Genomic DNA, 18207 nt, shown 5'->3' with positions numbered 1-18207 from the left:
AATACAAAATCAAATATGGGTAATGCAGGAGTAGGTTTAACAATAAATAAAAAGTAGGAGTTCGGGTAAGCTAATACAAACAGCATAGTGAACGCATTATTGTGGCCTGACAAACACGAAGCCCACGCCTACTACAGTAGTACAAGTTTATATGCCAACTAGCTCCACTGACGACGAAGAATTGTAGAAATGTATGATGAGATAAAAGAAAATATTCAGATACTGAAGGGAGACGAAAATTTAATATTCATGGGTGACTGGAATTCGGTATTAGGAAAAGGAAGAGAAGGAAACATAGTAGGTGAATATGGAATGGGAGTAACGAATGAAACAGGAAGCTGCCTGATAGAATTCTCCACAGAGCATAACCTAATCATAGCTAACACTTGGTTCAAGAATCATAAAAGAAGACTGTATACATGGAAGAAGCCTGGAGATACTGACAGGTTTCAGATAAATTATATAAAGGTAAGACAGATGTGAAAATTACCGAACTATCAGTTTAATAAGTCACAGCTGCAAAATACTAACGCGAATTCTTTACAGACGAATGGAAAAACTGGTAGAAGCCGACCTCGGGGAAGATCAGTTTGGATTCCGTAGAAATGTTGGAACACGTGAGGCAATACTGACCTTACGACTTATCTTGGAAGAAAGATTAAGAAAAGGCAAACCTACGTTTCTAGCATTTGTAGACTTAGAGAAAGCTTTTGACAATGTTGACTGGAATACCCTCTTTCAAATTCTGAAGGTGGCAGGGGTAAAATACAGGGAGCGAAAGGCTATTTACAATTTGTACAGAAACCAGATGGCAGTTATAAGAGTCGAGGGACATGAAAGGGAAGCAGAGGTGCGCCGATGACATTGTAATTCTGTCAGAGACAGCAAAGGACTTGGAAGAGCAGTTGAACGGAATGGACAGTGTCTTGAAAGGAGGATATAAGATGAACATCAACAAAAGCAAAACGAGGATAATGGAATGTAGTCAAATTAAGTCGGGTGATGCTGAGGGAATTAGATTAGGAAATGAGACACTTAAAGTAGTAAAGGAGTTTTGCTATTTAGGGAGTAAAATAACCGATGATGGTCGAAGTAGAGAGGATATAAAATGTAGACTGGCAATGGCAAGGAAAGCGTTTCTCAAGAAGAGAAATTTGTTAACATCGAATATAGATTTAGGTGTCAGGAAGTCGTTTCTGAAAGTATTTGTATGGAGTGTAGCCATGTATGGAAGTGAGACATGGATGATAACTAGTTTGGACAAGAAGAGAATAGAAGCTTTCGAAATGTGGTGCTACAGAAGAATGCTGAAGATAAGGTGGGTAGATCACGTAACTAATGAGGAGGTATTGAATAGGATTGGGGAGAAGAGAAGTTTGTGGCACAACTGGACTAGAAGAAGGGATCGGTTGGTAGGACATGTTCTGAGGCATCGAGGGATCACAAATTTAGCATTGGAGGGCAGCGTGGAGGGTAAAAATCGTAGAGGGAGACCAAGAGATCAATACACTAAGCAGATTCAGAAGGATGTAGGATGCAGTAGGTACTGGGAGATGAAGAAGCTTGCACAGGATAGAGTAGCATGGAGAGCTGCATCAAACCAGTCTCAGGACTGAAGACCACAACAACAACAACAAGACAGAAATTTAGGAACCAGGTTTAAATTGTAAGACATTTCCAAGGGCAGATGTCGACTCTGACCACAATCTATTGGTTATGAACTGTAGATTAAAACTAAAGAAACTGGAAAGAGGTGGGAATTTAAGCAGATGGGACCTGGATAAACTGATAAAACCAGAGGTTTTAGAGAGTTTCAGGGTGAGCATTATGGAACGATTGACAAGAATTGGGGGAAAGAAATACAGTAGAAGAAGAATGTGTAGCTTTGAGAGATGAAATAGCGAAGGCAGCAGAGGATCAAGTAGGTAAAAAGACGAGGGCTAATAGAAATCCTTGGGTAACAGAAGAGATACTGAATTTAAATGATGAAAGGAGAAAATACAAAAATGCAGTAAATGAAGCAGGCAAAAAGGAATACAAACGTCTCAAAAATGAGATTGATAGGAGTGCAAAATGGCTAAGCAGGGATGGCTAGAGGACAGGTGTAAAGATGTAGAGGCGTGTATCACTAGGGGTAAGATACATACTGCCTACAGGAAAATTAAAGAGACCTTTGGAGGAAAGAGAACCACTTGCATGAATATCAAGAGCTCAGTTCTAAGCAAAGAAGGGAAAGCAGAAAGGTGGAAGGAGTATATAGAGAGTCTATACAAGGGCGATGTTCGTACGGACAATGTTATGGAAATGGAAGAGCATGTAGTTGAAGATGAAATTGGAGATGCGTGAAGAGTTTGACAGAGCATTGAAAGACCTAAGTCGAAAAAAGGCCCCGGGTGGAGACAACACTCCGTTAGAACTACTGATAGCCTTTGGAGAGCCAGCTCTGACAAAAGTCTACCATCTGGTGAGCAAGATATATGAGACAGGCGAAATACCCTCAGACTTCAAGAAGAATATAATAATTCCAATCCCAAATAAAGCAGGTGTTGACAGTTGTGAAAATTACCGAACTATCAGTTTAATAAGCCACGTCTGCAAAATACTAACACGAATTCTATACAGACGAATCGAAAAACTGGTAGAAGCCGACCTCGGGGAAGATCAGTTTGGATTCCGTAGAAATGTTGGAACACGCGAGGCAATACTGACCTTACGACTAATGTTAGAAAATAGATTAAGGAAAGGCATACCTACGTTTCTAGCATTTGTAGACTTAGAGAAAGCTTTTGACAATGTTGACTGGAATACTCTCTTTCAAATTCTGAAGGTGGCACGGGTAAATACAGGGAGCGAAAGGCCATTTACAATTCGTACAGAAACCAGATGGCAGTTATAAGAGTCGAGGGGCATGAAAGGGAAGCAGTGGTTGGGAAGGGAGTGAGACAGGGTTGTAGCCTTTTCCCCGACGTTATTCAATCTGTATATTCAGCAAGCAGTAAAGGAAACAAAAGAAAAATTCGGAGTAGGAATTAAAATGCATGGAGAAGAAAGTAAAACTTTGAGATTCGCCGATGACATTGTAATTCTGTCAGAGACAGCAAAGGACCTAAAAGAACAGCTGAACGGAATGGACAGTGTCTTGAAAGGAGGATATAAGATGAACATCAACAAAAGCAAAACGAAGATAATGGAATGTAGTCGAATTAAAGTGGGCGATGCTCAAGGTATTAGATTAGGAAATGAGAGGCTTAAAGTAGTAAATGAGTTTTGCTATTTGGGGAGCAAAATAACTAATGATGGTCGAAGTAGAGGGGATATAAAATGTAGCCTGCAATGACAAGGAAAGCGTTTCTGAAGAAGAGAAATTTGTTAACATCGAGTATAGATTTAAGTGTCAGAAAGTCTTTTCTGAAAGTATTTGTACGGAGTGTAGCCATGTATGGAAGTGAAACATGGACGATAACCAGTTTGGACAAGAAGAGAATAGAAGATTTTGAAATGTGGTGCTACAGAAGAATGCTGAAGATTAGATGGGTAGATCACATAACTAATGAGGAGGTGTTGAATAGGACTGGGGAGAAGAGGAGTTTGTGGCACAACCTGACTAGAAGAAGGGATCGGGTGGTAGGACATATTCTGAGGCATCAAGGGATCACCAATTTAGTATTGAAGGGCAGCGCGGAGGGTAAAAATCGTCGAGGAGACCAAGAGATGAATACACTAAACAGATTCAGAAGGACATAGGTTGCAGTAGGTACTGGGAGATGAAGAAGGTTGCACAGGATAGAGTAGTATGGAGAGCTGCATCAAATCAGTCTTTCGACTGAAGACCACAACAACAACAACAACAACAACAGGAAGACAATTGATTCCTACTGCACGTAATTAGTTATGAACAACAACATAGCTCGCGAGATATTCAACTCTAAACGCACACTACGTCTTCACTGTAGAAGCCACGGAAATCTCACAAGTCGGCATCCCGAAGTATTTCTATCTGCCGCGACCACGAGCAAACCGCTCCACACTTTGCAAGTCTGTCTTGCGACCTTGCGTCCGTCGCGCCGTACCGTCCCGGACTCTCTCCGTAGCCTCTGCGACCGTCCCTCGCGCCACACTGTTCCGTACTCCCCCTCAGTTCACTTCGGTAGTCGCCTACCGTAGTAACGAGCGGTGTGACTGGCTAGAGCGCTCCCTCCATGTCTCCAAGCCAATGCACACTCCCAAAAATATTGAAACACAATCGAAATAATGGACTTACATTTAACTAACTTGAAATTAAATAAATATTTCTACGGTTGGACGAAAAACACGCCCTAACACACATTATTAAATACATAAACAAATCAAATAGACGTATATCAAAGGAATAGCAAGCAAAAGTAGGCCAGTAGCCTAATGTCTCTGTGCTTTCTAAAACACGGTAAATATTTGTCCAATTTCTTCATGAATAGTGTATATCGGATCTTGTAAGTAGGCTGTTTAGGTTTTTATGCTGGTAACGCCACGTAGCGCTCAATATGAAAATCACTGGCTGTGCTGTGTGCTGTCTGTGGCTGGTTGGCATTGTTGGAACATTCGCTATTGTAGTGTTGGGCAGTTGGATGTGAACAGCGCGTAGCGTTGCGCAGTTGGAGGTGAACCGCCAGCAGAGGTGGATGTGGAGAGTGAGATGGCGGAGTTTTGAGAGCGGATGATCTGGACGTGTGTCCATCAGAGACAGTAAATTTGTAAGACTGGATGTCATGAACTGATATTTATATTATGACTTTTGGACACTATTAACGTAAATACATTTTTTGTTCTCTATCAAAATCTTTCATTTGCTAACTATGCCTATCAGTAGTTAGTTCCTTCAGTAGTTAGAATCTTTTATTTAGCTGGCAGTAGTGGAGCTCGCTGTATTGCAGTAGTTCGAGTAACGAAGATTTTTGTGAGGTAAGTGATTCATGAAAGGTAAAGGTTATTGTCAGTCAGGGCCATTCTTTTGTAGGGATTATTGAAAGTCAGACTGCGTTGCGCTAAAAATATTGTGTGTCAGTATAGTGTTGATCAGAATAAGTAAAGAGAGAAATGTCTGAGTACGTTCAGTTCTGCTCAGCTGTTTGAAAAGCAAATAACGTAAGAGGTTTATCAGCACAGTCATTCATAAATTTTTGTAAGGGGATGTTTCATATGTCGACCCTTAGCCGAGGATACCTCACTGGAATCTTCTGATTTTTTCTTGTAGTTTGTGTAATTAGTGTAGCTATTTTTTAATGATAGCGCGTAATTGTAGAGAGAATCTTCTTTGTAGTTGTAGTTTTCCATTGTCGTAGTGTAAAACAGTTGCGGCATGCATGTAGATTTGCACCAAGTATTTTGCAGCCGCGCTTCCAATTAATTGGATACTATTTTCAGTGGTATTTTCATGTGTTTTCTCTTTTTGCTCTTCAAATTGTGCTTTTCTGTGTTATCGTGTGAAATATTGTGTCAATAATGGCGTGTGAAAAACGTAATACTAGGCTCCAAAGTAAACTGAGAAATGACAGTCAAGACGAAAGCAATGTGTTAGCGCCACCATGTAATGAATTAAATAATGTGCAACATAGTAATTTGGTAATTGTGCATAGGGAAATGGACCAGGCGGCAAATAATGGTGTAGACAGTAAAACAATTAGTGAACAGGGAAGCATTATCGATCTATCGGTCGGGAACAGCTCGCCTCAGGAATCCGAAATGACAGGACACAGTCTTGCAAATACTGTAGATTCAGGTTTTGCGTCCTCACCGTTTTCTCAAATAAGTCAAGACATATTTTCTGCTTTTCAAAATGCGAATATTGCCGGTTGAAATGCACAGCCGAATAGCACTGAGGAACATGTTTCAGACACCAGTGCATTGTTATTACAATTAATACAACAAATGGGACAAAGGCTTCAAAAGTTAGATACAACACTTGAATAAAATCAGAAACAAATGGGACAAAAGCTTCAAAAGTTAGACACAATGGAACAAAATCTTCAAAAGTTAGACACAATAGAACAAAATCTTCAAAAGTTAGACACCACGCTTGAACAAACACGTGAAGATTTAACTGCTGAGTTACTTAAAATCGAATCGAAATGTCAAAAAGTCTGTAATGACGAAAAAACACAAATTTGTGAGCATTTTCAACCTATTTTTTCGCGTCATGAAAATGCATTACAGAATCACGAAACAGCCATAAAAGAACTGCAAACTATTGTTCATGAAAATCACGACTCCTTGCAAGCTAAAATTGACTCAGTTGCATCTACCGATTTGGTTACGCAACTTCTAAAAACTCAGGAAAACTTAAAGGACACAGTAGATACGATTTCAACACAAATGGACACTCTGAAACTTGGTTCATTAAAACACACTGAGGAAATCAGTTCATCATCGGAGAAAGTAGCCGAACTTAAGGATCATGTCACTAACTGCCGGCCGGTGTGGTCGTGCGGCTCTAGGCGCTTCAGTCTGGAACCGCGTGACCGCTACGGTCGCAGGTTCGAATCCTGCTTCGGGCATGGATGTGTGTGCTGTCCTTAGGTTAGTTAGGTTTAAGTAGTTCTAAGTTCTAGGGGACTGATGACCACAGATGTTAAGTCCCATAGTGCTCAGAGCCATTTGAACCATTTTGAGTTCACTAACTTATCTACAAAGGTAGATGATGATCTGAATGACACAAGACCGGTAGTCTTCACTGACACAGAAGAGTATGTACAAATTAGGAAATTCAAACAACACCAGAATCAAATTAATACACAGTACAAAAGAGAAATCCGGGAAGTACAAGATCAGTTGGCACAAGTAATACAAGAATTACACATTTCAGAGGACACTCGCGCTCCAACATGGGAAGAGGGACTTAGAAATAAGGAAAAGCCACAAAAAAAATAACACAGGGCATTTAGGAATTATGAAAGCAATTGGCAAGGTTCACCGAATTGGAAATGGAACCGCCGACACGACGTAACAATGACCGATATGCGACTCGCCGACACAATGATTTTGACTATAAGCTGTTCATTACTACACGTAAATTCAAAACATTTAAGAATTCTGGCAACGACATTCATCCACAAGCATGGCTTCATCAATACTCTCATTGTTTTCCTCCCAACTGGTCATTGGAGCACAGATTAGAATTTATGTGTGGCTACTTAGAGAATGAACCAGCTGTAAGAATGCGATCTGTCATTCACGACTGTCACAGTGAAGGAGAATTTTATCAAACCTTCCTCTCAGCATACTGGTCTCAACTTACACAAGACTGAGTAAAACATAGCATTATAATGATGAAACATTTCGAACAATCTGAATTTTCCAGTCTTGTCGAATATTTCGAAGACATGTTACATAAGAATCAGTATCTTTCAAACCCATACAGCCCCCAGGACTCATCGGCATTGGCTTAATCAAATTGCCTCAACATTTACGACATATTGTTTTGGCAGGACGTTGCAAAGACGACACTGAAGCTTTTCAGGGACTGTTACAAGAATTTGAAATTGACACTGACAATCGCGGGACGCGAAAACAGGAACACAACAATTACAGGCCACATCCTTCAAAATTCGCGATGAAAGAAATAATAACTGGACACGACAAGACTATTCTTACAGTGTAAATCGTGACCAATACAGACACCACCCATATGACTACCGTTGGCAGAGTAGTAATAATTACAGGGAAAGATCACCTCTTCGCAGTAATGACTATGACAGAGACAATCAGAGAAGCAGCCAAAGACAGAATAACTTCAGAACGCAACGGTCCACCGCGCAGTTACAATTCCGGGAGAAATTCTCCACCACATGACCGACAAAAGAGAAACTATGGAAACTACCGAGATAATGACAGACATGAATGTCATTAGAACTGGCGGGGTTCAAACAGGGCAGGACCCTCTCGGCAAGGTGAATTTGTAGAAGTTAGGTCTCCTAATCCCAGTAACGATGTGCGCCAACAAAGAGACAGACAATGACTCCCACCGCAGGCAGCCATGTGCGCCGGCTGGCTCAGAGAGAAACAACATAGACGCTAACCTTGAGAAAAATTTTAGCATTCCTTACCGAAGTATACAACATGATAATTGCTTTGAAGTTGAAACTCTGCGCACTAGAAAGGGTAAAAGATTGCACCACATTTCAAATGTAAAACCGTTTATTGAGAGACAATCTGTTTTTTAACTTAGTCTTTGCTATAAAATTTTTCACTTCACTTCACTGTTAACATGCAACTATGTTTTAAAGTTAACTATCCAGTCAAAAACCTAGGGAACTTATTTAGACAAGTAATTACAAATGCATTGTTATAGTGAACAGAGGACACAGTGTTATTGTGTGTGTACATTCTTGCTTGTTTGTTGCATGATTATGTAACGACTATAAGGCTTACATACTTAGAACATATACCGGTACTGCTAATGACATTGTAACGCAACATTTTGGTTCACTTGAAAATACATTATGGATTTAAAGTGCTTTCTGAGAGATATCAGATGACTCAGTGGTTAGTTTATTTGACAGCTACCTGATTATATCACAACGCTACTAATGAGTGACCCAATTAATATTATTGCTTTTGTGGTTTTATATCGGCACAGTTTTTCTGAATTCTTCTGGAAAGTAAAACATGTGTTAGTAGTAACTTTTGTGGTATAGCTACAGTGAGACAGCCTTTTTCGTAGCACAACAATATGTTACAGTATAGTACTTTCTTGATCACAGTAATGTACGTAATAACTACGATATCTATATGCATAGCATTTCACTTTGTTTATTACGAGGTAAGTACATCGACTTCTAAAGAACTTTGCTTACGGACGACGATAATTACGACACTTGGCACATTTTTTACCCTTAAGTAATGACAGAGATTATCTTACAACAAGATGCACAGTTTAGCGCTACAGTACACGTATTTGAGTGATTAATTTTGTACTTAAAACATTTATGTTTAAAGATTTTTGAAATACAAAGATACAAAAGTTTTCCGTGATACATTTCATTCCATTTCTGTAATCTGTAACACCTGAGTGTATAATTACATTAATCCTCAGGGGGGAACACACTTACTTTGTGTACCAAGTGTTTGGCAAGCACAAGGAGCCCTAGCTAATATGCTATTTGCTTATACAACTTTACACATCGGTACCATATGTCTCTAACACAGAATTACACAGCTATCTGATCATTTAACAGAGAAACAAACATTTTTTATTACGTCAGTGACAGATGTTTACGCAATTACACAGTAGGATAACTTAACATTACGAAACTGTATTTTATCTGTACTTTGTGAACTGTTCATATTTTTTCGGAACCATTGTGACACTATGAGAGCTTTGAATGATGTATTTGGTATGGGATCATGATTTTTAAAGTATGTTTGAGGTAGATGACACTATTGAAATGAGCAGAGAATTCTTTTAGATTTTGAAATTATTGCAGAAAGCTACGACGTTTTTGAGATTTGACTGAGGTGTTATGATGTTGTTATTACGATGACGATGTGTATTATGCTGTTGAGGTATGTTTATTATCAATAAGGTGATGCTACCATATATGAGGAATGTGATTACGTATTTATATGTATATGAATAATGAATAGAAATTAGGGACTCTGGTTTGTGAAAAAGGTTGTTGGAAACCAAGAATCGTACTTTAGGAGTTATGACTTGTGTGTCCATTCATGAATGTGCTATTCATGATATTTCGTTTCTACGCATTTCTACTGTAATTTTTCGATCTGTGATATTTTTTTATCTGAGACTGTCACTGTAGTGCAAACTGCTGTCGTAAATATTTCGGTAAGAAAGCTAAGTGACCTTGACATAATGCATTGTGGGCTCCCAGCTGCACCAGAAGCCTTGAGAAAAAGCCATTAGGTGAAAAAAAGAGGCCATTTACCTCGCTATTGACATTTATTTGTTGAAAGCATTTCAAATAAGACACACTCATACTTGAAACATATAATTATAGTTTGGAGCTTGTACATTCTGATATTTACAGAAATGACTAATGAAATGATGAAAAACATTCCCGTCTATTGTCTTGCTAGTTGAGAGATTTTTTACTGCATTATGAAATGCCATATGGCTAGTGAATGACGTTTCACACCTTGCTTTAACTATTTATTTGCTCATTTTGTTTAATATCTAGTTTCTAGTTGCACTGCAGCATTGGTTAAAATAAAATTTCATAGATGTACTAATATCACTATTTTCTGTCTACAGACCCAGTAAAAAATAATTTTATGATGTACTTTCTTAGAAAAGAGAGCACAAATAGATATTTTCCTTCACAGGAACTGCATACATAATTTTTTCAACGATTTGGTAACTTTTTTGCAGAGTAAGTTTTTGTGATTCATCACTCTATAGTGTTGAGATCTGACATAGGTATTAGGCATTTCCTATTTATGCTGTAATATTTTTTCTGCTTGAGCTTTGTCATGTTTAGGTATAAGTTATAGCATTTGCTGCTGCTGTTTGCCAGGCATAGTGCTACTGAAGTTTACTTTGTATTACTCTGTTTAGCCAGTTTTACTACTGATTTATATTTCTTATTGCTCCACATTGGCTCATATTAGTTGTAATGTTGCATTGGCTCTGCTAATTTAGATTTACTGCTGATTGCTTTGCCAATTTGCATTTTTTTGTCATTGCTGTTTGTGTTAATTTGTTATGTGCTGCTGCTTTGCCTCGTCCCTTGGTATATGTATCTGAGCTCAGTAGATTTAAGTTAGCTTAAGGGGGGGTAGACTATCTAAGAAACTAACTATGAAGAATAGGGAAAGAATGCATTGAGAAGTTATATGAAAAAGATTTGGGCAAAAATGAGTATTGTACCATGAGAAATATTTATTTTGAAAGAGGATATGAACAAAACAGTAGGGTTTAGATACAACAGGGTTAGATAAGATTTTTTTTTCCAGGAAAGATCTATGGAACGAAGTTTTGGGTTGGACTGCAGTACCAGACGTCTCACTGAAAACAAACCTTGTCCTTTCCTTTTGTGTTATTCGGCTATGTGTTTGTGTACCCTTGTGTATTTGTGTTTTTCTTGTCTTTATGTGTTTAGCTGATAAGAGTTATGTTGTAGAATTTTTCGAATAATATGTAATTTACTTTGTAAAGATACTTAGACATTATTTATTCTGTTTTGTTTTAATGCTCATGTGTGAAGTTGATGTATCAAGAGTTATTCTGAACTTTTATGTATGTACTTATGTCATAATTCCTGTAACACTGAAGTATATGTTATTTCGATTCTTTTGTAAATCCCGTATTACTACAAATGTTATCTGTATTGCTATGTTCTTTAATGATGTATTTTGTACCTTTGTTATTGTATTCTCATGTTATAAAATTGTAATTGACATCAGTTAATCAAATTAAGTAACTTGTAAGCATTCATTTCACTGCACACATTTCTGTTGGTCATAGTATATGCACAATATGTGAAAAAAAGAGGACTGTTAGCGCTCGCACATATGTTGATAATTCAGCAAGGGACTGGTTAACAGCATTGCTGGTTCTAAGGACACTTCAAAAAAATTTTTTGTGAGTGCACAAGTGGTGGTTCATAGACTTGCTATATTATCCGCAATCCTTTTCAATGGTGATTGTGTACCCGCACAGTCACAATGGATGACTGCTGGCCATCTCTACAAGGACTACAGTGGGTCTGCACCTTTGATGGCCCAACAAACCCATAATTTCTACATGGACTACAGTGGGTCTACACCTTTGATGACTCACCACTACCATTATTTCTACAAGGACTGCAGTGGGTCTGCACCTCTGGTGGCCCACCAATACCATAATCTCTACCAGGACTACAGTGGGTCTACTCTGTGATGACCTACCTACCAATATTCTTCAAAACTTCAACTGACTCTAGTGTGGCTTTGCTCTGTTGTGGCCCATTACCTGTCTGCTTGGCAAGAGTCAGCATTGTCTTCACGTTGGAATAACAACAATACTTCTTCAACACTGCATGGAAATCCACTACTTCCGTGTGCATTTTCTTTTACAGCTCAGACATTGAGAAAAAAAATTGCAATTACTATTGTGATTAATGATCAGGACTGTCTTTATGGACTGTGAGAAAATCTTTGCTTTTGACCAACAGTATATCAATAAGTGTGGGCATTTGATATCTTTGTTGTTGTAATTATGAAAATGTTTTTAAAATCTGTATTGGCCACTACCCAAAACAATTTGTAAATTTTTTTGTATGGAGCATGGGGGCTATGTAAGTAGGCCGTTTAGGTTTTTATGTTGGTAACGCCAATGTAGCGCTCTGTATGAAAATCACTGACTGTGCTGTGTGCAGTCTGTGGCTGGTTGGCATTGTTGGAATTTGCTATTGTAGTGTTGGGCAGTTGGCTGTTAACAGCGCATAGCGTTGCACAGTTGGAGGTCAGCTGCCAGCAGTGGTGGATGTGGGGAGAGAAATGGCAGAATTTTGAGAGCGGACGATCTAGACGTGTGTCCATCAGAAAGAGTAACTTTGTAATATGGGATATCATGAACTGATATATATATGATGACTTTGGAACATTATTAAGGTAAATACATTGTTTGTTCTCTATCAAAACCTTTCATTTGCTGACTACGCCTATCAGTAGTTAGTGCCTTCAGAAGTTAGAACCTTTTATTTGGCTGGCAGTAATGGCTCTCGCTGTATTGCAGTAGTTCGAGTAACGAAGGTTTTTGTGAGGTAAGTGATTCATGAAAGGTATAGGTATTGTCAGTCAGAGCCATTCTTTTGTAGGGATTATTGAAAGTCAGACTGCGTTGCGCTAAAAATATTGTGTCAGTTTAGTGTTGATCAGAATAAGTAAAGAGAGAAATGTCTGAGTACGTTCAGTTCTGCTCAGCTGTTTGAAAATCAAATAACGTAAGAGGTTTATCAGCACAATAATTCATAAATTTTTCTAAGGTGACGTTTCAATATAAGCAAAGAAATAAGCGAATAAATATATTGATATCCATGCTGCTACCGCTTTTTCGTGTAACTGTGGAGTACCTATAGCCTGACGCGATCGATAGTAATCTGACACTTTGACCTCCAATAACTTATGTACTATTCAAGTTACATGCCTGTAATTTATACCAATTTAGGTTCATACTAATAGTTTTCTAAAGACATGTCGATCGTCAAAATCTGATGAACCGTTTAGATTTTGGAAATTCGTTGCTGGGTGTTACTTGTATAATTTACAGTCAAATACTAAACTTTAAACTAATAAAGATACTGAAAATCTCATTGCACCATCAGAATCGTCGTGCAAATAATGGTTCAAAATCAAATGGCTCTGAGCACTATGGGACTTAACTGCTGTGGTCATCAGTCCCCTAGAACTTAGAACTACTTAAACCTAACTAACCTAAGGACATCACACACATCCATGACAAAGGCAGGATTCGAACCTGCGACCGTAGCGGTCGCGCGGTTCCAGACTGTAGCACATGTTTCTTTTTGAGGTACCATGATTCATCTGGCTATTATTAATTTCTATTCGAACTGTGAAATGTCTGCCATTAAGATTTCACAAAGTCCACCATCTTTGGCCCTTCCGGCATGCCTCCTTCATTGACACAGCATCACCATGGAATTCGCAGCCATGCAGTCCCTGGACCCCGGCTAATGTTCGGCACCACGCGCCACCTGACGAGCTGCGGCCCACCGAGAGGCCCCAGCGTGGCCACGCCAACTCCAAACCTAGAATATTTCCAGGGTGCCAAAACTCGCCTGTTACCTCACAAGTGCTCTGTCAAATTCTTCTCGCAGTATCATTTCTCCCATCTCATCTTCATCTACGTCTTCTTCCATTTCTGTAATATTGTCTCCATGTTCATTTCCCTTGTATAGACCCTCTGTATACTCCTCCCACCTTTCAGCTTTCACCTCATTGCTTAGTACTGGTTTTCCATCTGACCTGCTGATATTCATATAGCTGCTTCTCTTTCCTCCAAAAGGCCTCTTTAATTTTCCTGCAGGCAGTATCTGTCTTTTCCCTAGTGAAATATGCTTCTAAATCCCTACTTTTGTTCTCTAGTCATTCCTGCTTAGCCATTTTATAGTTCCTGTCAATCTCGATTGGTTTTTGGAAACGCATCCGTGTTGGTTTTTTTAACATTTTTGAAAACATTCTATGTTTATTTCCGTGCATAGTATGCATCTGCTGGAGGAATCCCCGTCGCATTTAGAAATAAAAAAACTTTACCGTACACAAAAGGGAATGGGGCTATACGAGCTGAGCTAAATAAACCTCTAACGGGTGAATGTCAATCCCTGTTTATGTGGTTGATTCAGTGTGCGAATGATAAGCATAATTAATTATTAGCGAAATCCATAGAGCCAGACTACCAGACCGGAAATAAATGATTAACAGGAATAACAGATATGAAAGATTACATATTATCTTCTCGGTGTATCCAAGAAAATGAAATTTCGATAGAAAATTTTTGACAGATCGCTACACTACAAAGGGCAAGTTTTACAGTCCCCAGTTAACAGCAGCTTTAGTTCTACTCTCGGTATAGCGCGGAAAGAGTGTTGTATGAACACATAATAACGCCAAACCGGACAATAAACACGAGATAACTAAATTGGTGATTCTGGCAGGGTTAGTGAAGTTAACCGGAGAATAAGTTCCGACAGTGGTATGAATAGTTACAGAATTAGTAATGACAAGATTGTTTGTTAGAACGAGGAGAGAGAAGAAACGGCAACATCACACAAATTATATGGAAGAATATGACGATTCCGAATTCACATAAAAATTTCTTACTATTACTACTTTCCAATCTTATGCTTAAGAAACTGGAGCGTATGAATGCATGTGAAAATATATCCTAACATATTACTTTTTGCTTGCAATAGGCTCAATAGGCATTTGACATTGGTACTTTATGAATTACATCCTGTCGTGTTATTTATGTAAATGAGGTAGATTAAAATGACCGTTTGTGCCGAACACTCATTTGACGTGTGTTAGAGTGGCTGTAATATTAGAAAGCCCTGTGTCGTTTTATATAGCAGACAGTGACAAAATGGACGTAATCAAATGGAGAAACTATTAGTATTAACAATGTTTTCTGTATTAGACAACGACATTTTGAATTTTCAAGTGGCAACAAGTTTTGCGGGATTTAATGAGGTAATAGATTTTTTTGCAGAAAGGAAAGCACGCCATGTAGAGCTGTAAAAAGATTAGACAGAAAAAAATGCTGGAACATAAGGATTGAAGAAATGTGTACTGTCTTTCTTGTCTCTTGTCTTTACTGGTTTTATGTTTCCTATATTTAATTTGTGTCACACAAAAGAGAAAGTTAGCAGCGAACAGGAAATAAAGAGTGCGAATTCTTATTCTCCCAGTCGCAAATAATGCTACCCAGAATTTATTGTGAGATTTTTTTTAAAGAGGGGTAGCATGCCAAATCGCACGAGTGGAAGCATGAGAGGCACTGCAGAACATTTTAATTTCCACTGACCTAAATATAGGTTTGACGGCTTCCCTTACAAAACATACACGTTCGAATTCCACAGAGCGAAATACAGTGATCTGCGACAGAAGTATGCAGAGTGAAGCGGCGTGGTACTGCGCTTTGGCACACTTAAGATCAAATAACATGTCTCACATTTGCTCGAACATATATGTTTTATACTTTAAACTCTTGAGGAAGATGTGTGCTACAAAATGAACATATTTTTGTAAAATCTTTTTATTTTTAATTTTTTACCTTCTGTCTCAAACACTCGAGAGGGAGAGGGGGGGGGGCACTACTATCAAATTTTTGCCCTAGTTCGGAAATGTCGTAGATACGGGGCTGTGTGTTACCCAAAGATTTCTACTAGGCCTTGTCTTTTTACCTATCTGATCGTCAGCTGCCTTTATCATTTCATCTCTTAAAGCTACCCATTCGTCTTCTACAGTATTACTTTCCCTGTTCTAGTTAACTGTTGCCTAATGCTCCCTCTGAAGCTCTCAACAACGTTCGTTCTTTCAGTTTATCCAGGTCCCATCTTCTTAACTGTCTACCTTTTTGCGATTTCTTCAATTTTAATCACCAGTTTATAACTCATACATTGTGGTTGGAGACCACATCTGCCTTTGTAAATGTGTTATAATTTAAAATCTAGTTCCGAAATCACAGTCTTACCATTTGTAAACAATCTTAGTGTCTATCTTGGCTACAATAATAAGTTCACAAAGCTGTTTTAGCAGCTTACCTGCATTCCTATTTTCTTATTCATTATTAAACCACTCCTGCATTACTCCTCCATGACTATATACTTATAACAATGTGTTCACCTGACCAGAAATCCTATTCCGCCTGCCACAGAACTTCGCTAATTCCCACTATATCTAACTGTAATCTATACATTTCCCTTTTTAAATTTTCTAACTTACCTGACTGATTAAGGGATCTAACATTCCACAGTATTATCTGTAGAACGCCAGTTTCGTTTCACCTGATGACGACATCCTCCTGAGTAGCCCCTGCCAGAGACATGAATGGGGGACTGTATTACCTCCTGAATATTTTACCCAAGAGGACACCACCGTCATCTAACCATACAATAGAACTGCATGCCATCAGGAAAAATTATGGCTGTAGTTTCCCCTTGACTTCAGCTGTATGCAGTACCTGCGCAACAAGGCTACTTTTGTTGGTACTACAAGGTCAGATCAGTCAGTAATCCCGACTGTTGCCCCCAAGTACTGAAAAGGTTGGTGTCCGTCTCAGGAACCACACGTTTGACTGGCCTCTCAACAGATACCCTCCACTATGGTTGCTGCATCACTGAGGTGTAGCTGTATCACTGAGGTATGGAAGCCACCCGACCAACACCAAGGTCCATGGTTTATGCATATAAGCAACCTCTTTTTTGAAAAAAAAAATGATTATCAAAAAATAACTTGAAACACGTATTGTTAATTATAGCAAACCGTAAGTTAATTTGTTACATTACTGCTATTACTTAAAAAAGACAATGCTCCCCTCACTAGGAAAGTTATTGTAGGGTGGAGACGAATAATAATATTTCTTTTTTGTTGAAAGTTTTTTATTTACATACACATACACACAATCACTCAGTTATACAGTCTTGTCCAAATAATTGTTTTCTATATGCCTTGAATTCGGCCTGAATTGTATTCAGGAATATAGTTGGAGTTATATACATATGCATTCCTTCAGAAATTTTGGCTCAACAGATTTTATGCTTATAAGGTATTCAGATTCATATTTTGGTGTTGGAAGAATTGTTGTTGTCGTTGTGGTTTTCAGTCCAAACTGATAAACAATTGTTTGTTAGGAAAAACCATGCGAAATGTGAGAAAGATAATGGACATAGGACTACCAACATCCTGGAAGACAGATTTGGGGTAGTTGCATTAATTGCAAAACGGAATTTCCGAAGGAGCGCTTTTAACGAAAACTGAGTCGCCATTGTACTAAGCAGGTTTCATGTAGTTTTTGCTAAACCTGTCGCATTGGGAATGTCCATTTGGGATATTTCAAAAACGCAAATTTTCGACTTTCGCTGTTGATGTATACTGAACAATTATCCGACAAATCATGTGAAACTGTGCTACACAAACACTTACAGTTTCATCTGTCACATTAAAACATCAAATTTCTGTGAAGATGCCAGCAGTAACGTCCAAAAACGGTTCGCTATGTCAGTATATCCCGAAAGTAACAGTTGTAACATCCTATGTGTCGATAAAAAAAGTGTTTGGTTTGAAGAAAGACGAACTTAATGATGAACCTATTACAGAATTTGTTGGCTATGAACAAAAATATATGCTCTTGAGACCGCAGTTTTCTTGCATGTTTATAGAGGATGTACCACTATGCTAAGCGTCATCAAAAAGGTGCTAATTCGTCTACCACACCCCCAATTGTAAGCGTTCTTTACTTGTATGAGCATATCTGTACACTGTAGCCTGGCAATGGCAAATCATTTCTGAAGAAGAGAAAATTGTAAACATCGAAAGAAGCCTTTTTTGAAAGTATCTGTCTGGAGTGTAGCCATGTATGGAGGTAAAATATGGATGAGAAACAGTTTAGACAAAAAGAGAATAGAAGCTTTCAAAATTTTGTGCTGTAGAAGACTGTTGAAGATTAGATGGGTAGATCATGTAACTAATGAGGAGGTACCGAATAGAATTTGAGAG

Source organism: Schistocerca cancellata, chromosome 5 (assembly GCF_023864275.1).
Source record: "Schistocerca cancellata isolate TAMUIC-IGC-003103 chromosome 5, iqSchCanc2.1, whole genome shotgun sequence".
Taxonomy (NCBI): domain Eukaryota; kingdom Metazoa; phylum Arthropoda; class Insecta; order Orthoptera; family Acrididae; genus Schistocerca; species Schistocerca cancellata.
Note: the sequence above shows the minus strand (reverse complement) of the source record.